This window comes from Chrysemys picta, chromosome 5, assembly GCF_011386835.1.
Source record: "Chrysemys picta bellii isolate R12L10 chromosome 5, ASM1138683v2, whole genome shotgun sequence".
In the NCBI taxonomy this organism is placed as follows: domain Eukaryota; kingdom Metazoa; phylum Chordata; order Testudines; family Emydidae; genus Chrysemys; species Chrysemys picta.
The window spans coordinates 2,786,819-2,809,606 of NC_088795.1; positions in this window are offsets into that span (position 1 = coordinate 2,786,819).

The window sequence follows — 22,788 nt, forward strand, 5'->3', positions numbered from 1 at the left end:
TGCAAGAGAGGAACTCCAATGGAAGCACTTCTCCAGGGGGGTACAGGAGCCCCCAATCAAAGGCATTATATGCTGTCCTGAGGAAGGGGTGTCATTGTGTGATCTCTGTGGGGATCCTGACCCAAGAAGAGAGACACTTCCCCAGCTGATGACAAGAGGCCCTGGCACCAGAAGAGGTTTCTGGGTCAAGAGGGCCTCTCTGGTAAGGGACTTGGACTTAAGGGGGTTTGGACCAAGGATGCTGGGGATGCTAGGATGCTGGGGTTGAGGCCTATCTGTGTAATGTTCCATCTTTGGGTTAAATAAGCTAGATCCCTGAAGGGGCACTTCAATATACATCAGCCTGATTGGACTTATTGAAAGCCCATTAGGGGAAACTGAGGCAGGGATATAATTGTAGTGCTGCACCGGGCCCCCGTTACAGCCTGCCTTTATTGAGCCCATGTATGTCTCCAGCAGAGCAAATAGTGACAACTTGTTAGAGGGGCAGTATGCTGTTGCCATTTCTCTTCCCAAACCATTCTCTCCCCTTCAGCCCCCTGGGAATGCAGAGAGGGTCTGGGTTGTATGTGCAAGGTGGGACTGCTGCTCCTTTCAGCCTCCCCATCAGACAAAATGGCTGCAGTCTGGCTCTTGGTGTCCCTTCTGCTGCCTCAGAGTGGCGAAAGGTTATTGATTTAAACCATCCCTTATCATTGGTTCCTTTCTCCTCTCTGAAACGTTTGGTAATAGTAGCAGGAAACTAGACAGTGCAGTCCCATATGAACCCGAGTGCTTTCTGCACCATATTAAGGGCCACATTGAAGAACACCTGGCTGCTTGAGGGGTGTCTACACTAACCCAATTTTCTGTAAATTTCACACTGTTGCTACCGCCAGTTCTGCTCCATTAGTGCTAGCAATGCCAGGAGCGCCGGTGTATGCTGGCTGCTTGCATCTTATCCCCTAGGTCATCTGCTCCTGCCCAGAACTGGTCTAGGGGGAGCGTGACCAGATGTCCCAATTTTATAGGGACAGTCCCAATATTTGGGGCTTTGTCTTATATAGGCTCCTATTACCCCCCACCCCCTGTCCCGATTTTTCACACTTGCTGTCTGGTCACCCTATCTAGGGGACATGGGCCTTCAGAACACCAACTGCTGCTGGCACCTTGTCTAATGTCTACACAAGCACTCCAATGGTTGCTACCAGTAGTAGCAATGGTGGGACCAGTAGGGTACTAAACCGGTGACAGAGGAGGCTTTGGAAAGCTGCATTGTTATTGTCTGTGTCCCATCACCAGAGTAAGGAAGGTGACAGCTACAAAGCAAAGGAAACAGCTCGTGGGCTGAGGAGTTATGGCCCATCTGGTGCATGATTTGGTACAATGCCAAGCTGTAAAATACAAATAGAATACACTCTAGAGAGTGGTTTGCTCTCTGTTTGCTATTCATTAATATTCTAGTGAGCCATTGAAAATGCTGCCTCACTGAGCACTGTGGCCAGAAAGAGAAATGATGTGGGAAATCTGAAGTGCTTGTGGCGCTGTGCACAATAGCCCCATCTGAGGACTACGCCAGGAGAAAAGACATGCCTGCTTGGAAGTGTTGCTGGTCACACAGGCCAGGGCTCCTCGCAGCCCCTAGGAACACGCTGGATGTAGTGCCGGGAGATGGTGGTCCCGCTGCCAGGGTGAGTCCTGTGCACCTGGACAGGGCGGGGGGCAAGCTTTGTTTGATAATTGCTTGAGCTCAGCCAGAGGTTGGCAAACCCTGCAGTGTTTCCCCATCTCCTGCGGAAGGCCCATGGGGAAGAGGAGCAGCAAGCCCAATGGCACGTATGAAAGACCCCAGCGTGAGTCATGCTGCACCATACCCACAATGCCCCCTGGAGGAACTAGAGTGCTGGCCACGTTAACGTGCAGCCCCCCCACCACAGCACAGCCAGGCAGGCTCCTCTGGGCACACCCGGAGCGGGGCAAGCCCAGCACTGGAAAGACACAGCTGTTCTGCTGCAGGGGCGGGGAGCCAGACACATCACATCAGCTGATCAGTTCTCAGTGCAATCAGAGTCTAACAGAGACCTCAGTGAAGATGCCCATTGGTCTTTCTGTACTAATAGCTCTGCTAAGGCAGGCCCTGGATGCCTTTGATGTCCTCGCATTCAAACATCCCATCACTGGAAACGGTCGTCCTGATAGGACATCACATCGCCTCCACAGTGACGTCATCCTGCCACCAGCGTTGCTTCTGGGAGTCACACCCTAAAAATCACAGCCCTTTGCCCACCCTCCAGGCCAATAGCTACCTGCCTTACTCAGCTCCTGTTCCACTGACTTCCGTGGGCTTTGCCTGCACATGAGCAGAGTGAGAGCTGGTGTTGGCTCTGCCCGTAGGACGCTATTTATCCAAGGCAGGATCCTGGGCAGGCCTGGGTCTGAGTATTTCCAGCTCCAGAAGGAACCTGTGACAATTACATTGAAAGGGATTTTAAACAGCTCGTGTCTCTCTTGCCCTTGGGGAAGGGGGGCAAAGGTCTCCCTCCGAGCGCGCTGCTCCTGCCTGCAAGCACCGCCCCACAGCTCCCATTGGCCGGGAGAGCTGCGGGGGTGGTGCTTGCAGAGAGGGGCAGCACACAGAGCCACGTGTCCCCTGCCCTCCCCATTCCAGGGGCTGCACGGGTGCGTTGGCCCCTTCCTGGAGCGGTGTGGGGGCAGGGTAGGCAGGGAGCCTGCCTTAACCTCGCTGCGTCCACCACCAACTGGGAGCCACCGGAGGTAAGTGCTGCCCGGTGGGAGGCCGCACCCCAACCCCCATCCCTAAGCTCCCTCCCGGAGCCAGCAACTCATAACCCTTCCTGCACCCCAAACCCCACCCTGAGCCCCCTCCCAGAGCCAGCACCCCCTACCCACTCCTGCACTCCACCCCCATGCCCCAGCCCTGACCCCCCTCCCAGAGCCAGCACCCTGTACCCCCTCGTCCACCCCAATACTCTTCCCCAGCCCAGAGCCCCTGCTGCACCCAAACTCCCTCCCAGACCTCAGGCAGTCATCTAGTCTGGGGAGGGACGGATAGCTCAGTGGTTTGAGCATTGGCCTGCTAAACCCAGGGTTGTGAACTCAATCCTTGAGGGGGCCATTTAGGGAACTGGGGTAAAAATATGTCTGGGGATTGGTCCTGCTTTGAGCAGTGGGTTAGACTAGATGACCTCCTGAGGTCCCTTCCAACCCTGATATTCTAGTCCAACCTCCTTCTCAAAGCAGAACCAACCCCAACTAAATCATCCCAGCCAGGGTTTTGCCAAACCGGGCCTTAAAAACCTCTAAGGAAGAAGACTCCACCACCTCCCTAGGGAACCCATTCCAGTGCTTCACCACCCTCGTAGTGAAATAGTGTTTCCTAATATCCAACCTAAACCTCCCCCACTACAACTTGAGACCATTACTCCTTGTTCTGTCACCTGCCATCACCACTGAGAACAGCCGAGCTCCATCCTCTTTGGAAACCCCTTCAGGTAGTTGAAGGCTGCTATCAAATCCCCCCTCACTCTTCTCTTCTGCAGACTAAATAATCCCAGTTCCCTCAGCCTCTCCTCATAAATCATGTGCTCCAGCCCCCTAATCATTTTCGTTGTCCTCCACTGGACTCTTTCCAATTTGTCCAAATCCCTTCTGTAGTAGGGGGACAAAAACTTGACGCAATACTCCAGGTGTGGCCTCACCAGTGCTGAAAAGAGGGGAATAATCACTTCCCTTGATCTGCTGGCAGTGCTCCTATTAATATAGCCGTTGGCCTTCTTGACAACAAGGGCACACTGCTGACTCATATCCAGCTTCTCATCCACTGTAATCTCCAGGTCCTTTTCTGCAGCACTGCTGCCTAGCCACTTGGTCCCCAGCCTGTAGCAGTGCCTGGAATTCTTCCTTCCTAAGTGCAGGACTCTGCACTTGTCCTTGTTGAACCTCATCAGATTTCTTTTGGTCCAATCCTCCAATTTTTCTAGGTCACTCTGGACCATATTCCTACCCTCCAGCATATCTACCTGTCCCCCCAGCTTAGTGTCATCTGCCATAACCATCCCCTAGCGCATCTGTTTTGTGTAGAACCTGAGCGCAGACCCCTGAGAGGTAACCCCCAGGCACGAGATCAGCAGTCAGGACCGACATCCCTGCATAGCTCTCCCTCTCACTGACAGCCTGGGCACCCCCAGAGGAACAGTGGCACCATTCCCCCAGCTGCAGGCATGGCCCCCTGACGTCGTTAGCCATCAGCACAAGTTAGACTAATGTACCCTAGTGACTGGGGAGTGCAGAGATGGGCTTGGTGTTCCTCCTTGAATTGTGCTTTGTGCTCCTTAGCCCCAGAGAAGGACCTGGCCCAGTACCAGAATACCCATAGGCAGGGTGAGCATGAGCACCTAGCACTCTGAGCAGGGGCTCATGTTCTCCACATATATTTCAGCCTAGACTTCTGGCCTGGGCGCTCGCCCTGCTGCCAGTACACGCGTGCTCAGTGAGGCTCTCGATGGACCTTGACACTGATGCATTAGTGAGTATTCCATGGCCCCAGGTTTGTTCTCTGCACTGAAGCACCAGCCCCTCTCTGAAACAGCAGGATACTGGGGGCATTAGACCCCATAATGCTTTTCCAGAGCACAGTCATTGCATGGCCCCTCTCGCTCTCTTCCTAAAACAATAGGCCTAGCGGTTCCCATTCTTGCAGTCAAGGAATATAGCACAGCCTACCCCAGTATGCTATTCAGCACCAATGCGCTCCTAGGCCCAGGCCAGTGCCCACTCAAGTCAACAGAAGGGCTCCTATTTATTGCAGTGAACACTGGATCAGGCCCCTAGTGCATGTGAATGGATTGGCCTCATTATAGCTAGAGAGATTCTTGCTATTGTGCTCCTGTCCTTCCCTCAAGATTGCTGCCTTTGCCTCCTCTGCAGCTGGCCTGGCCAAGGTCTGAGAGAAAAACTTCCACGGTGCCGTACCTGGGACGAAGGTGCTGTAAGGGGAAATGGAACTTTCTTGGCCTCTCTGCAATAACCCCTGGGGTCCAGATTCTCAAAGATATTTAGGGTCCTCACTTCCCCTGAAATCAATGGAAACGAGGAGCCTAAATATATCCGAGGCTCTGGTCCTGTGTGTCTGATGCAGCGGTTCTCAACCTGCAGCCCATGTGGCCTAATCAGCACACAGCTGCAGCCCATGTGACATCCTCAGGGCCATACAGATAGCATTGGATGCGGTCCACATAACACACTGTAGGCCGCATATGCAGCCCAGAATGCTAAATAGGTGGAGAACCACTGAGGCTTGGGTCCCATGCTGCTCACGGCAGAGTGCAGTCAAAAGATGCAGACGCAGCCACTCTGGGAAAATTCCATCTGAAACTGATTTTTGAAATATCATCTGATAGGAACATTCTTTCTTTGTTAGCCAGCAAACGGGAGATTTGCTGGCTGCCACATTAAATCACACTCCATGTGGTTTCTCCCAGGGGGAATCACACTTCATAACTGTTTGCTTATATTCATTACTTGTGGTTGTTTGTACTGCAGCAGGGCCCACAGTCACCAGCTGGGGCCGGACCCCACTGTGCTGGGTACTACAGCCAGAAACTTTTATTTAATCCTGTAAACAGAGCCGGCTCCAGGCACCAGCCTACCAAGCATGTGCTTGGGGCGGCACCTGGAGGGGGGCAGCGCTCACCCGGGGAGAGCGGAGCCGCGACGGGCTCACCGCCCTCCCCTGCCGCACTCCCCGCCGGGGGGCAGGGGGCGGTGGGAGGCTTTTTTGCCTGGGGTGGCAAAAAAGCCAGAGCCGGCCCTGCCTGTAAATACTAAATTCAATCCAAATAGAAACAGAAGCCTCCTTCCCAGCTAACTGATTGTACTGAGTTACCAGGACCCAGGGTAATCAAAATCTATTACTATTATCTCTGCCGTGGATAGATTAAATGGCTCTTTCTTGTAACATGAAACAGCTGCAGCCCTTTTGTAGGTCCCTTATCTTTATTGCAGGGTCGAGGGCCCAAAGGAGCATGTCTGCAATGGGGATGAGGGGTAGTGTGCAATTTGGTAAAGGGAACATTGTGTATCTTATCAAGCAGCATTAATTATTTAAATTAGTCCTTCAAAGCCCAGCAGACACTGCAGGGAGCTGCTAGCCACTGGGCTAAGTCTAGGGTTACCATACGTCCTCTTTTTCCCGGACATGTCCGGCTTTTCAGCAATCAAACCCCCGTCCGGGGGGAATTGCTGAAAAGCCACACATGTCCGGGAAAATGGCCAGCACTTCCTCTCCCCCTGTGGCTCTGCTCCACTCCTCCTCTCTCAGATTTACAGAGCCAAGCTGCCCGAGCAAGCGCTACTGGCTTCAGGCAGCACCCCCCCCCCCGCCTCCGGACCCCGAGCCCCCAGCCAGGCACTTCTCCTACCCGGCTCCAGCTGAGCTGCTCCCACGGTGCAAGGTCCGGAGGCAGGGGGGAGGCTGCCTGAAGCCGGTAACGCTGGCTCCTGCAGCTCTGCTCTGTAAGTCTGAGGGGGCGGAGCCGAGCAGCTCGGCTGGAGCTGGGGAAGGGACGTGTCCAGCCAGCTCTGGGTCCTGAGGTAGGGGAGGGCTGCCAGAAGCCAGCAGCTCAGCTCTTACAGTCTGAGCTGGCAGGAGCAGCTCAGCTAGAGCCCAGGTAGGAGAAGTGCCTGAAGCCGGTAGCACTAGGGCAGCTTGGCTCTTAAACAGAGCCGAAGAGTCAGGGAGCAGCAGCAGTCGCCAGAGCCTGCTCTAAGGTAAGCCAGGGATGCCAGCAAAGCTGGGAGTACCATGCGCCGCTGATTGCACAGGTGGGGGGCAGCGCTGGGGGAGCTGCTCCGGGGAGTCGCCAAAAAGCACTGACTGTGGTGGGGGAGGAGGGGAGGGCAGTGTGAAAAAGGCAGGAGTGTGCAGAGGGATCAGAGCTCTGGCTGCGATGGGCATCGGGCTGCCTTGCCTGCAAGTGGATCAGAGCTCCTGGGGCTGGGGTGTGCTGTATGGCACTCAGCTCCCCATTTGTGATGAGACACAGCAGTGTGGTGGATCACTGCGAAATACCTGCCCAATCAGAGCTGCGGGGGCAGGGCTTGCAGGGGCTGGCTCCGACAGCTCCCATTGGAGCTTTTCCCAGCCAATGGGAGCCTCTGAGCTTGGCTTGTGGCGGGCCCAGCACGTGGAGACCCTGGCTGCCCCTGATCCTAGGAGCAAACACAATGCCAAAACGAAAATACAAAGTTCACTACATATAAAGAATTATGTTTTAGAATTAAAGAATGAAATAGCTCAAAATGTCCGGGATTTTACCGGGCAGGGAGGAGAACTGGGTGCTCCAAGGCATCTGGGGAGCTGGGAAACAGAACAGTGTGAGCTGCGTGTCCTGACCGCTCCCAAAAACTGAGCGCCGGGGCAGATCCTCCACTGAGCAGCTTCATTAAAGTCATGGGAGTCTATACTAGTGGAGTGCCTGACTTTAGAATTGGTGCAGCTGTTTCGTGTGGCTGGGAGGGAGGAGGGGGAATGTGGGGTGCTCAGGGGAGGGGGCGGAGACTTTGGGGAAGGGGTTGGAATGGGGGCAGGGAAGGGGCGGAGTTGGGCGGGGCCGGGGGTGGGGAAAGGGGTGGGACCGGGGGAGGGGAAGGGGCGGAGTTGGGGCGGGGCCGGGGCCCCATGGAGTGTCCTCTTTTTTCAATGTTCAAATATGGTAACCCTAGCTAAGTCCCCACAGTGACTGTACATAGCACACTATCCTACAGGGAGCTGGGAAACACGGAAAGAAGGGAGCTGTTAGAGATCTCACTGATGCAAGCCCTTCTTTGACTATTATGTGCATTCAAACGATGCAGGTGCTGCCTTCAAGCGTGTATACTATGGCCAGAGAAGCCTTTAAGGCAGCTGTTCCCCCAGCCATCTACAGTATTTGCATTTCTAAGATGTATTTTCTCTCTGTGTCTAACACGCTCTCATTTTAGCAACACAACTTTAATCAACCCAGCGGGGAAACAAGATAAAAAGACTCACACCCATCATTGCTGTTGATGAGGTGTAATTCCAGCTAGTGTCAAACAGGTGCTGGGAAGTAGCTCTGCCACCATCATGCTGGGAAATCTGGGGAAAGAGTTTGCTTTATCTGCCTACTAATTTGGGGTTGGGTGTCCCACTCAATAGCTAGGGCCTGATTTTTCAGCAGTGCTGAGTGCCCACATAGCGGCTCAGAGAACGGGCCCCTAGGTGGCTCAAGCCAGGCACCCAAACTTAGTGAATGCTTTTAGAAGTGTGGACCCAACTTCTTTATGCTCAATTTACCTCTCTGCAACCGGGAGAACCCCGTTCAACCACAGAAACTTCACAAGTGTGTTGTGAGGCTTAATTGTTTGCTCACCATTTGTAGACCCACCAACGAAATGTGCCCCTGGGTGGAAACGGTGGCATATCGCTCTTTTTGGAATGACAGCGATTTTCAGCCCCATTTAGCACGGTATTTTTTAATTTTGATCACTGAGTCACGTTGATCAGCCTATGGAGGCTACTAGAAGTAGGGCTATTTTGGTTCATGTCATCAAGGTAAATGAGAGCTATTCTTAGCAGCCGCTGGTATTTAACTCATGCTGCTTCTTATCACCCATAGATTAAAGCTATAAATTGCTTCCTGTAAAGTTGCTGAGCAGGTGTGGTTGCTCCAGCCACCAGCTGCAATAAATGTGTTCTGACTCCTAGCGAGGTGCATGTCTCCAGTGGCCAGAGTATGGAGTACAGAGTAAGGTATAGGGTGGTGGTTATGTGACCATCACTTATTTGCACTGTAGGGTCAAGGAAGTGGATCTCTTGTGTGGACTGGTCCAGGCTGAGGTTGATGGTGGGGTGGAAATTGTTGAAATCCTGGTGGAATTCCTCAACGGCCTCCTTCCCATGGGTCCAGATGATGGAGATGTCATCAATGTAGTGCACACCCTTCTCTGCCAGAGCCCAAGGGAGGCCCCCCATCTGCTTTGGCTGGCCAGGTGAGCGCTTCGCCTCCCATTTCAATCTACTTTAACCCCTGCCTGCCTCTAGCTCCCTCCAGCAAGAAGTTCAGTAAGGGTGGGGGGGGGGCAAGGTTGCTCTGTGATAAGTCACTCCTTGTCATCTAAACAGCAGAAAACCCTCCTCGCAAACAGTTAAACTGCTCAGAGCACTGGGCAGGTCCCAGGCCAGTCTGATCTCAGGGTATGTCTACACTGGCAGAGTTACAGCGCCGCTCAGAGAGCGCTGAAGGGAAACCGCTGTTGTGTGTTCACACTGACAGCTGCCTGTGCAATAGCATGTTCACACTTGCAGCACTTGCAGTGGTATTCAGAGCGGTGCACTCTGGGCAGCTATTCCACGGAGCACCTCTTTCTCTTCTGCCGCTAAGAGTTGTGGAGAGGCGGAGGGGGTCACGGGGCATCCTGTCCCAATGCCCCGTGATGCATTGCTTCGCATCCCAGCAATCCCTGTGCTTCTGTCTGCATTTGGCACCATCTTTCAACAGTTTGTGTACTGTGCACTCTGCATCTTCAGTCTACAGCAGGGGTGGCCAACCTGAGCCTGAGAAGGAGCCAGAATTTACCAATGTACGTTGTCAAAAAGCCAGCGTACTACATCAGCAGCCCCCCATCAGCTCCCTTCCCCTCCTCCCCCGCTTCCAGCACCTCCTGCCCACCGGCAGCCCCACCGATCAGCACCTCCCCCTCCCTCCCCACATCTCCTGTTTCGTGGCGTGCAGGAGGCTCTTGGGGGGAGTGGGAGGAGGGAGGAGCGAGGGCACTGCAGGCTTAGGGGAGGGGGCGGGAAGGGGTGGAGTGGGGGCAAGGCCTGTGGCAGAGTCAGGGGTTGAGCAGTGAGCACCCCTGGCACATTGGAAAGTTGGTGCCTGTAGCTCCAGCCCTGGAGTCGGTGCCTAGACAAGGAGCCGCATATTAACTTCTGAAGAGCCGCATGTGGCTCTGGAGCCACAGGTTGGCCACCCCTGGTCTACAGGAATGGATCCTGCACTGTTGACCAATATGCTGCTCGTTCTCACTAACACGTCATGAGTGGCTGTGGAGTTATTTCTTAAACTACAAAGGCAAGAGGAATGTGACATTGATCTCGCCATGCATAGCAGCTACGACACGAGATTGTTTGTGGCTTTCACAGAGATGCTGACCACAATGGAACGCCACTGATGGGCTTGGGAAACAAGCATTGAGTGGTGGGATCACATCGTCATGCATGTCTGGGATGACGAGCAGTGGCTGCAGAACTTTCGGATGAGGAAAGCCACATTCATGGGACTGTGTGATGAGCTCGCCCCCACCCTGCAGCGCAAGCACACGAGATTGAGAGCTGCCCTGCCATTGGAGAAGCATGTGGCAATTGCACTGTGGAAACTGGCTACTCCAGACTGCTACTGATCGGTCACTAACCAGTTCAGAGTGGGAAAGTTGACCGCTGGACTCGTGTTGATGGAAGTGTGCAGGGCCATTAATTGCATCCTGCTCCGAAAGACCGTGACTCTGGGCAACGTGCGTGACATTGTAGATGGCCTTGCACAAATGGGCTTCCCTAACTGCGGAGGGGCGATAGATGGCATGCATTCCAGTTCTGGCACCAGACCACCTAGCCTCCGAGTACGTTAATCGGAAGGGGTATTTCTCTACGGTTCTCCAGGTGCTTGTGGATCACCGTGGGCGTTTCACAGATATTAATGCAGGCTGGTCTGGAAAGGTGCATGACGCATGCATTTTTCAGAACACTGGCCTGTTCAGGAAGCTGCAAGCCGGGACTTTCTTCCCGGACCAGAATATCACCATAGGGGAAGTCGAAATACCCATTGTGATCCTGGGAGACCCTACCTACTCCTTAATGCCGTGGCTCATGAAGCCATACACGGGCTCCTTGACAGCAGCAAGGAGCGGTTCAACAACAGGCTGAGCAAGTGCAGAATGACTGGTGAGTGTGCTTTTGGCCATTTAAAGGCTCGCTGGCACTGCCTATATGGGAGGCTGGACCTGGCCGATGACAATATTCCTGTGCTTATAGCCGCGTGCTGTACGCTCCATAATATTTGTGAAGGGAAGGGTGAAAGCTTTGCTCAGGGCTGGACCACTGAGGCTCAGTGCCTGGAGGCTGAGTTTGAACCACGGCTATTAGAGGGGCGCAGTGCAAGGCCAGGATCAGGGGTGCCTTGAGGCAGCAATTTGAAGCTGAAAGCCACTAATATTTGTTGCTATGCTTGGGAGTGCAGTGCTTGTAATGCTCGGAGGTGATTGTGATTAGTGCAAACGATGCAATATGAAGGTTTATTTGTGGGGCTCTGTTTGCTTTTAATTAATAGAATAAAGATTGCTTTCAAACCAAAACAATTCTTTTATTTAAAAAACAATAACAACAAAAAAGGCAACCGGAGGAGAGAGACAAACAAAAAAACATATCAGCACTGAGAGAGCTGGGGGAAGGGAGGGTCCCAGGAGGAGGTGGGGACCCGGGATGGTTAAAGATTTGTGTATGCCCAGGAATCATATCCAACCTTCTCCATTGGAGTACAGTGCAGCAGGTACTGTACTTCAGCAGAGCTACACTGTAGAGGGACGGGTGTTGAGTGCAGTGGGGTACTGGGAGTCCGCAGGGCTGGGCTGTGATAGGGCAGGAGTGGAATGCAGCAGGTAGAGACTGGAGCCAGGAGGTTGATAAGAGTGTGTTGGCGGTGTCTGGGGGGCACATAGGAAAGAGTTTTGCAACAGCTCCACGCCCCCCTCCCCTGCAGTCGCTGTTGCAAAACTCTTTCCCATGCGCCCCCCAGACACCGCCAACACACTCTTATCAACCTCCTGGCTCCAGTCTCTACCTGCTGCATTCCACTCCTGCCCTATCACAGCCCAGCCCTTTATTCGGCTTGCAGTGCTAGTAGCACCTGGAGCATGTCCGCTTGGCGCTCCATAATGTTTAAGAGCCACTCCGTGGCTTCATTCGGGCGCACCACATTCTCTTTTCAGTCCCTCTTCTCACTGTCCCACCACTCCTTCAATTCTTGTTTTTTGGCCGGGGAGTGCATCATGACAGCATGCAGAAAGTCCTCTTTAGTTCTTTGGGGTTGCTTTCTACTTCTGCGCAGCCATTCAGCCGGTGATGATAAAGAGGGAGGCTGGGCTCCCAAGGTCATATCTGTGAAGCCAAAATGCAACATTTTACAGAAGCAGTATTGTTTGCAACACAGAGACCACTGATTCAGTGATTTAAAACACAGCCAGTATTCACGTACCTGTCGCTAACTGGCTGACCTCAGACAAGCACACACCAAACTGGTGAGTAACCGCAGGGGCAGGGGAAATCAGTGTTCCAGGACCATACTGTACACTGGGCACGTGACTCTTGGGGAGAGCCAGCACTTTGGGTGGGGCCTTATAATCATTCCTGTCCCCACACTTTCCACAGACTGTGCTCATTGTGGAAGATATCTTGCTGCTGAGGGTGAGCAGAAAATCAAGGGAGGGTCTTCTCCAAGACTGCGGCTTCTGCCCTGGCCCTTATGCGGCTCGCCCGTGTGCAGCAATGGTCGTCCTCCCCCCCCCCGCCCGTGATGGCAGAGTGGCGCAGGAAATTTACCCTTAATGGGGCAAGAAATGAAGCAGCTCTGCCAAAGAACTTGCGGCAGCGGATTGCCCAGTATCTCCGTGAGAGTTTCATGGAGATCTCGGAGGCAGATTCCCATGAAGTGAGGGAGTCAATCAACAGCCTGTTCCGCCGCTCAGACTAGGCATGTGGTGGTACGCACATGATACAGACACAAGTCTGCTTTCTGCAGCCCTCCTGCCCCCAACAACTCGCTTCAGTGATTCCCAAAATCAAAGCCACTTACCAGGGGTCTCCTCTCCTGTTTGCGCTTCGCCAAGCTCCGACAGCTGTGACTGGCTAGGCTCCTCTGCGGTAGATAAGAGCTCCTGGCTGAATGCATCTCTGGCCTCTGAGTCATCCTCTGCCTCTGGGTCCCCCTCCACATCCTCCTCCAAGATTTCCTCCTCCTGGTCCACTCTTGACTGGCACACGAGCCAACGAAGTATCCACAATGGTCTTCGCAGTGGAGGTGGGGTCGCCACCGAGTGTCGCATCCAGCTCTTTGTAGAACCAGCAGCTCGTGGGCGCAGCACCGGAACGGTGGTTTGCCTCCCGCACCTTGTGGCAGGCGTTCTGCAGCTCCTTCACTTTGACCCTGCACTGCAGTGTGTCCCGATCATGGCCCCTTTCTGTCATGCATCTAGAAATCTGTCCGTAGGTATCATGATTCCTACAGTTTGAGCACAGCTGTGACTGCACTGCGTCTTCTCCCCAAATGCCGATGAGGTCCAGCAGCTCTGCATTGCACCAAGCGGGGGATTGCCTGGTGCATGGAGCAGGCATGGTCACCTGGAAAGATGTGTTGAGACCACTGCACGCATCACCAAGCAAACAGGAAGGGGACTTTCAAAATTCCCAAGCAATTTAAGGGGTGGGGCTCACAGTTGGTCACCTGAGGGCAGGGCAGTAGAGTTCAAACCGATGACCAGAGAGGCAAGAAGAGGCATTGTGGGACACCTCCCGGAGGCCAATCGCAGTGCTGTAATTGACCAGGATGTCTACACTGGCACCGCAGCGCTGGAGCCCCGGCGCAGAAAGCTGAACGCCTCCCGTTGGAGTGGTTTTTTTTACAGCGCTGCAACGGTGCAGTTTCTGCGCACTCAGTGGCTTGGCAGTGTGTGCACATTGGGAGTTACACCGCAGAATGCTGCTTTACTGCACAGAAACTTGCCAGTGTAGACAAGGCCTCAGATACTCCAGTATGAATGTGGAGTAACTCCACTGAAGAGGTATTCACATCACTGTCACCGATGGGAATCTGACCCAGTTGCCACAGCTACACAGTCCAGGTGTGCATTATGGACCTGGCCTCATCACGTCTGCTGTCAATCCACCTTTCCAGCTATGCTTGAATAGACTGTTGTGTGTCCATTACTGACAGAAGCTAACTGGGATAGAGTCTGGAGTGAGAGCTGTGTGTCCTTAGGAGAGGCTGTTTCCAAATGGAAAAACATTTTTCTGGTGAGCTTTGGATTTAAATGACTCTAAAACTTCTGAACCCACTTGGAAGCAAACATCTTCCCTTTAGCAAGAGCTGACTCTTCTGGTCACCCTGCACCAGTCCCAGACTGCCAAAGGAACGCTGGCGGACGCTTGCCTCACACAGAGAGGGGTGGGTGGGTCTCACTTCACTCAGCGGGACCTCTGGCCGAGAACTGCATTTCTTCCTGTCTTTTTCTGCTGACTTTCATGGCAATTTTAGGAACATGCAAGTGCCAGACTGGATCAAAGCTGGGGCCCAACTGCTCTAGCATCCTCTGTCTGCCAGCTGCCTCAGAGGAAGGTGCAAGAACCCCCACAGTTATGGGATAACCTGTCCCCAGAGAAGGTTTCCTTCTAACCCTGTTAGTTGGAGGCTGGCTTATGCTCTGAAGAAGGAGAGTTTCTGGCCCTTCCAAAGCTGCTCTTTATTTAATTCATACTGTTATACCCATGAATACTGTTATCCAGAGAAATGTCCAATCCTTGTGTGAACCCTGCTCAGTGCCTGGCTTCAGTGTTACCTTGTGGCAATGAGTTCCACAAGCGAATGGCACATTGTGAAAAGTATTATTTTGTCAATTTAGAACTGACCCCCTTTCAATGTCCTTGCATGTTTCCATGTCCTTGTATTGTCAGAGGGTGAATACAAGTTCCCAATCTGCCTCCTTTATACCAGTGTTGTTGTAGCCATGTTGGTTCCAGACATGGGTGGCGGGTACCATAGGCTGGGGCAGGCATGGCCCTGTTCACGCTCTGCCCCCAAACCCTCCCCCTCCTGCTTCCGCTCGGCACGGCTGCTCCAGTCTCCCTCTGGGGTGGCCCCAGCTTGGGCCGCGCCACCAACTCTCCCTTTGCTCTGGGGCTGGAGGGCTGCGGCCGCACCCTCCCTCTCTCCTGTCACTCCAGGGCACCCGCTCCAGGGCTGGGGACACTAGCCTGGGGCGGGGGCCGGCGGCAGCGGTGGGGGGGTCTGGGCTCCGGCGAGGAGGTGGCGATGCAGAAGCGGCGGAGCTGGGGGCTAGCCTCCCCCAGCCAGAGAGTCATGAGCCACCCATGAGTCCCAGACCTGAGGAAGTCATGAGTTCCAGACCTGAGGAGGAGCTCTGTGTAGCTCCAAAGCTTGTCTCTCTCGCCAACAGAAGTCTGTCCAATAAAAGGTATTAGCTCCCCACCTTGCTTCTATACCATAGGTTACATGTTCACCATGGTAAACAGTCCCAATTTCCCTCTGTGACCTACTATACCTTGGGGGAGCGTCTTGTAACCCCCATATTCCTCATCTGTATATAATGGTGATATTGCATATAAAGCAGGCCATGTGAGGTATCAGGGAAAGGTTATGATCTGCTGAAAGACATTGTTCTATCTAAATATGTGTATCATCAATGCATATGAAATTATAAGAATTGTGTTGTATGGTTGTCACTAAAATATGCTGTGGGTTTGGGAGGCACTCAGATACGAGCTCTCCAGAGACAATGGCAAGGGAGGTAACCAACACCCGGGTGGATGCTGCTGAACAGACATCACCAGCCATTGTCCAGCAAGGGAGCTAGAATGCAGTGACTCACCTACATAAGGCCACACCAGGGGAATTGCTCAACTTTGCCTGGGGACTCAGCAATGCTCCCAGACATGCCTGGACTTGTGTTCTCTAAGCACATGGACTAAGGTAGGGTTACCATACATCCGTATTTTCCCGGACATGTCCGGCTTTTTAGTTCTTAAATCGCCGTCAGGGGAGGAATTTTTAAATATCTAAAAATGTCCGGGAAAATACGGACATATGGTAACCCTTACACAGGGCAACTTCTGACACACACGTGTGCAGAGCCCACGACAGGGAGGCGGGAAGCAAGGGCACCCCCTGGGCAGGCGGGGAACTCCACTCTTAGTTTGCAACCTGTAGCGTCCCCATCCCCCTTCCCCGGTGCCTGGGACTCCACCCGGCGGGGGAGCCAGGTCGCCAGCCCCAGAGCACAGTGGTGGTGGGTGCTTACATGTCTCCCGTGGCTGCAGGGGTGGCTGGTTCCTTCTCCCGCCGCCTCTCGCTGGCAACTCTCAGCAGCGGCTAGCGGTCCTCGCTCGCAGCTTCCCAGGCTGTGTGGAGCGCGGAGGAGCGCTCCCCCGGGTCCTAGTGCTCGTCGTCACTGTCGGGCTGAGTGCGAGGGGGGTGCATGGGAGCTGCTGGAGCCGTGGAGCGGGGCTTGCAGGTGCCAGCAGCGTGCACAAAGTCTTCCGCTCCCTCCCCCCACCCCCGACCGAACCCTAAGAGCCAGAGGGACCTGCCAGCTCCGGCAGCTCCCATTGGTGCTTTTCCCGGCCAATGGGACCCACGGAGCTCGCGATTGTGGCGGGGGCAGCACGTGGAGACCCCTTGGCTGCCCCTGATCCTAGGACCAGAGGGACCTGCGGCAGGAGGGGTGAGTAGGTGAGCAGGGCAGGGTGAAGAGGCGAGCGGTGAGCCAGCAGCGGGTGGGGAGGGTGAAAAGGCCAGCGGCGGGCAGCGGGGTTGAAGAGGCGAGCGGCAAGAGAGCCAGCGGTGGGTGGGCGGGCAGGGGTGAGGAGTCAAGTGGCGAGCCAGTGGCAGGTGGGGGTTCTCAAGGCGGGCATGGGGGTTTCTGGCAGGGGAGTGAGGAGGGGAGTGGCAGGTGGGAGGAGGCGAGCGGTAGGTGGGGGACTGAGGAGGGATGCAGCAAGCCAGCGGCGGGCCAGAGAGTGAGGAGGGGTGCGGTGGTGGGGCCGAGGGGGGAGGGGGCGGGACCTGGGGCAGAGTGGGAGCGTGGTAGGAGTGGGGGTGGACTGGGGTTGGGGCTGACACCCCCTGTGGAGTGTCTTCTTTTTTGAATGTTCAAATATGGTAACCCTAGACTAAGGGTATAAAACAGAACACAGTGGCCACATGCTTAGCCTTTTCTCCTGCCTCCACCTATGCTGCAAGCAACAAGGACACTCAGAAGACTGAAGACTCCAGCGGAGGAGACTGGCCCAGGTTTCAAGGGTGAAACCTGTGTACTATGAACTGCAATATGCAGTGGGGTGAGAAAAACTGCTTAATCTAGTTGCTGCCCAGTCTAATAGGGTTGAGAGTTTAGACTGCGTGCTTATATTTTATTTCTTTTGGTAACTGACTTTTTGCCTATCACTTAAAATCTATCTTTTGTAGTCAATACATTTGTTTAACTGTTTATCTTTATCAGTGAGTTTGCCTGAGGCGTTTGGTAAGGGTGCTTGCTCAGGTTTGCAAAGGCTGGTGTATATCCACTTTCCATTGATGAAGGGGATAACCCAATTAATAAATTTGCATTGCTCGTCTTGAGCAGCGCAAGATGGTACATTCCTGGGGTACAGTGCTCGGAGCTGCGGGGATTTGGCTGGTGCCTTTCTCTGTGTGATTCATGAGTGGCTCTGGGAGCATTCATGCAATCTAGCTGGGTGTGGGGCTCCACATGCTGCTGTGCTGAGTGATAACAGCTCCTGGAGCGGGTTGCTGCTTGTCACTAGCAAAGCATTATGAGAGACAGCCCTGGCTGGAGAGAGTTCAGGGGATACAGTGGTCCCACAGTCCCAGGCTGCACCCCGGGGGTCCCGTCACACCCTCCCTGTGAGAGTTTTCCATGGTCTGAATCATTCTAGAACTCTGTTTCAGAGATCAGGCGAGCAGCACTGCACATAGTGTCCCAGGGAGATAGTATCACAGTCTCCATACCATGCTATATGTGTCCTACCATTGAGTTTGCTCTTTGCCGCTTCTGCTTAGCTCCAAAACCCCTTCTGTTTAATGCTGGGTCTGGAAAAGCAGGAGCAGATGCAGTATATAGCATGTGCAGACAGCCCTGCGTAAGATACAGTAGAACCTCAGAGTTACAAACTGACCAGTCAGCCATTCACCTCATTTGGAACTGGAAGCACACAATCAGGCAGTAACAGAGACCAAAAAAATCAAATGCAGTACAGTACTGTGTTAAACCTAAACTACTAAAAAAATAAAGGGAAAGCAGCATTTTTCTTCTGCATAGTAAAGTTTCAGAGCTGTATTAAGTCAATGTTTGGTTGTAAACTTCTGAAAGAACAACCATAACGTTTTGTTCAGAGTTACGAACATTTCAATTATGAACAATCTCCATTCCCGAGGTGTTCGCAACTCTGAGGTTCCACTGTAGCCCTGAAGAGACCTCTGCTCTGTGCCTCCTCCCTCTGTGCAGCAGCTCCAGAACGCCACCAGTGGCAGCAGGTGGTACTGTACCCTGTAATACACCTGCCTCTCCACACAGGTGTGTGTAGGGGTGGTTGAAAATTTTCCATCTAAACTGTTTGTTGATGGAAAACTGGGGGGCTTTTTGACAATTTTTTTCATGAAAAGTGCCTGCTTTTTATGGCAGATGTAGTGGTTTTTGTCAACAAAACTCAACACCCCAAAACAGAAATACTGTGATTTGGAAATACTGCTGCAGGGCCTCATGGGAGTTGTAGGTTGGTAGCCTCATGTTCTCACTCTCATCTAAGGCTGGGTTCACAGGCCAGACTACATCTATGATGCACCACCTCCCCTCACCCCTTTGCAATGGTGCATTATGGGAGATGTAGTCCAATCAGGGAGCCTGACCTATAGAAGGGAATCAAAGCAAGAAGCACTTAAACTGCAACTCCCACAAGGCATTGTGGCAGCATTTCCAAAATGATTTTTTGGGGGGGTTTGGCTGAAATTTTTCAATATTTGAATTTTTACTGAAAAGTCAAAATCTTCTGCTGTAAATTTTCCCCCTTCCCCCGACCCCCAAATCAGTTCTGGTGAGGAGCCCAGTGATTCCCTAATCCCAAACTGCCCCGGATCATGAGGCAGCGTCTGTCCAAGGTTTGAGGTTGCCTTATTTAATCCAGTTTCTTTTTCCAACAGTTGGCTGAGCGGGATGCTTTTTGGCAGCGGCTTCTCTAGTATAATTATGAGCTGTTTCAGATTCATAGATTCCAAGACCAGAAGGGACCAGTGTGATCATCTGTCTGATATCCTGTATAACACAGGCCAGAGACCTGCCCCCAAATAATTCCTAGAGCAGATCTTTCATTCTATCTTGACTTAAAAATTGCCAGTGATGGAGAATCTACCACAACCCTTTGTAAATTGTTTCAGTGGTTAATTACTCACTGTTAAAAATGTATGCTGTATTTCCAGTCTAAATTTACCTAGCTTCAACTTCCAGCCATTGGATCATGTTCATCCTTTCTGTGCTAGATGGAAGGGCCCATTATTAAATATTTGTTCCACATGTAGGTACTTCTTGCTGGTAATCAAGTCACCCCTTAACCTTCTCTTTATTAAAATAAATAAATTGAGCTCCTTAAGTCTATCACTATAAGGCATGTTTTGTAATCCACATCACAACTGCAGTTCTAGCAAGGGCTACTGTTTAGGACAGGAGACTGGCAGCAGTTTGAGATTTCATCTGAGTCAGAAACGCAGATGAATAGCCACATACCTGGTATTTACTGGATACCAGGAAGTGCAATCACATCTTAGAGTGTTAATTGAGTTCTTTGAACCACTTCTAAGTGTTAATGGAGTTTCAGGATTCAAATCCTACCTGGTGTTATGCAAGTGGGCAGTGGCGGCTCCAGGCACCAGCGCTCCAAGCGCATGCCCGGGGTGGCAAGCCGCGGGGGGCGCCCTGCCGGTCCCTGCGAGGGCGGCAGTCAGGCCGCTTTCGGCGGCATGCCTGCAGGAGGTCTGCTGGTCCCACGGCTTCGGCAGCAATTTGGCGGCGGGTACGCCGAAGGCATGGGACTGACGAACCTCCCACAGGCATGCCGCCGAATCTGCGGGACCGGGGACCTCCCGCCGAAGGCAGCCTGCCTGCCGTGCTTGGGGCGGCAAAAAAGCTGGAGCTCTGCTGTCTGTACTACCAATGCAAAGCGCCAGTGAGGCAGAGAGCCTGGGGCACTGAGGCCAAAAGAACTGGCGCACAGTGAACTTTCTTTAAGTTTGATTATTCACTGAAATCTCAGATTGGGAGCATGCTATCTGAGAGAGAAGCCTGTGGAACTTAGTAAAAGGTCTCTGCATGAGGCTTGAAGAAATGTGGAAACAGGGTGGGAGAGTGAGGCCCCCTCGTTGCCTATTGCTGCATGTTTTCACTAGATAGGTGTGATCCTAAAAATACACTGAGCAGAGGCCTAAGGAAAACATTCTGCCAGAGCTCTCGCCAGACTCCCTGTCTCATGCTGGTGTTATATTAAAGCGCTCATCGGGCACTGCATTCATGAAATAACCTCACAGGAGGCAGCTGCTTTACATTTATTCTATCCTCCCCCGCCCGAGGGTAATAGTGACTCACCATCCCCACAAACCTCTGCTAGCTCCCTGTCTGACTACCCCAAATCGTCCAGGAGAACAGATGAGCAGTGCAGTGCTCCCAGAAGATGAATAAAGCCAAGCTCTGGCTAAAGAAGGGCAGGAGAAAATTCCAGAGTCCAACACCTCCAGCAGTGAATGCCTGTCCAGCAGCCTTCTTTCCTGGAAACCATGGGCGAGCAAACTGCAGGGTCTCCGCTGACCACAGGTGCAGTCCCGTCGAACTGTCAAACCATGCACCTTCCTGCTAATAGAAAGGGGTGTGGTGTGCCCCAGAGCATATGCAGATCTTCTTGCAAGACCAAACGGGCTCAACATCACAGACAGGTTGCAGATACTGTAATACATGCACAAACTATGGACCTTTTGAAGCTGTTTGCCACACTAAGGCAGTCAGGGAACTGACTACAACAGACAGTCGAGCCACTGGTTCTTGGATCTGTCACATGTGATGACACCCACCCTGCATGCAGAGTGAAACTGAATGGTCACGGAAGGATTATTGACTTTCAGACTGACTCAGAAACAGATGTGACAGTCTTAGCGGAAGGACTGCATCATCGCCTTCAGCCCCTCCCAGAGCTGAAGTCACCTGACCCACACTGACTAGCCCTGGAGGGATCGGAACTGCCTGGGCCAGCTCACCACAGAAACCACTTCCAAAGACAAAAGTAGTGTATGAAAGTATCTTACAGAGAGCACAACTCTTGCATCTCCTCCAAGGCCAGTAACCAGGCTCACTGTGCAACCCTTGCACTCTTTCCAACCCACAGCAGTATTTCCTGGAGCATGGCAATGCAGACTCCGCATGCACAGACATGCACAGATTTCCTGACATGCTCAGCACTGGCCTGACGGCTCCCACTGACTTCAGTGGTAAAACTCCAGGCAATGGGATGGGAGCAGAGAGCAATGAGGAGCATAGGCAATGACTCTGTGGGTGCTCCGGGGCTGGGCACCCACCGGCAGCCTCCCTATCAGCTCCCCCCTCCCTCCCAGCTATTCCAGCCCACCGTGATCAGCTGTTTCGCTGCATGCAGGAGGTGCTGGAGGGTAGAGGGGAGGAGCGAGGACACGGTGTGCTTGGGAGAGAAGGGGAACGGGGCAGGAAGAGGCGGGGCAGAGGTAAAGCGGGGACGGGAAGATGCGGGCAGGAGTGGGACCTTCAGGGAAGGGGTGGAGTGGGAGTGGGAGTGGGGCCTGGGGCAGAGCCAGGGGTCGAGCTCCCTCCAGCACATTGGAAAGTTGGTGCCTCTGATGAGGCGGCTGTGACATCCTGGGGGGCAGGTCACTTAATCAATCCCTGCCATTGCAGGGGCCCTGGGCATAGGGGTACCTGGGGCTCTCCTATTCTTTGCTGGTGGCACATGCTGGTTCAGTCTTCTGTGGGCTGTGATGCTTAAGTCTCATTTCAGTTTCCAGGTTTACTGTGCGGGTGCTGCGTGGTGCTGGTGATCACACTAGATGGCTGGTGGGCCCTCCTGGCATTCAGCTCGATGACTGTGAGTTGTTGGGTGCTGAAGGAAGCCTGAAACCAGTAATCCCAGGCGATTATCAGCCTAGAGGTAACTGAGGCTTCCTGGGTGCCAGGCCCAGGAGATAGTGATCAACCATCAGAGCACCAATAAAGATCGCCTGTCCCTATGGCAGGCTTTGAGCCAGAGCAGCCGAAAGGCTGTTCAGAACACTGTAATCCTGACACCAGGGCCAGATTGCCACATCCAGGTCAAGGGTTAGCCTTTCCAAACACACGCACTGCTGCTTACCTGAAAGGGGCATTAGCCACTCGGCACTGTGTGCGGACTGAACCCGCGGCCACGGGACTTAAATGCATGAGGCTCTAGGGCTTCAGCTAACGGGCTGGCAGAGCCCCAAGCTGACGTGTGTGGTCTGACTGCTAGAGGGGGGCAGAGAGCTATGTGAGTGCTCCAGCCCCTCACCCCACTGGGAACACAGATCTCCCATATAGGCCAGTACTGTATCAGCCACGCTGCAGGGACTGGCTGCAGTCCTAATGCGCCATGCGTGATCTGACTGCTAGAGGGGGGCAGAGAGCCACAGAAGGCTAGCCTGGGTTCCATGTGGAAGATGCACACAGGGCCCAGCCTGCTTTCCCCAGTGTGTGTGTGGGTGGGGCTCTCTTGGGGCACTGGGGCTCTGCCACTGTGCAAAGGGGAGGTCAGGGATGGGCACATGCCCCTGCACTATAGCCCAGAGCCCAATTCCCTGCACACTGTTACATGGCGGAGGGTGCTGGAGAGGCGCCAGGGTGGGGGGGCTTGGGGATCTGACACTACATAGTTCCTCTGGCCCCTTGCTCTAGGAGACAGGGGCT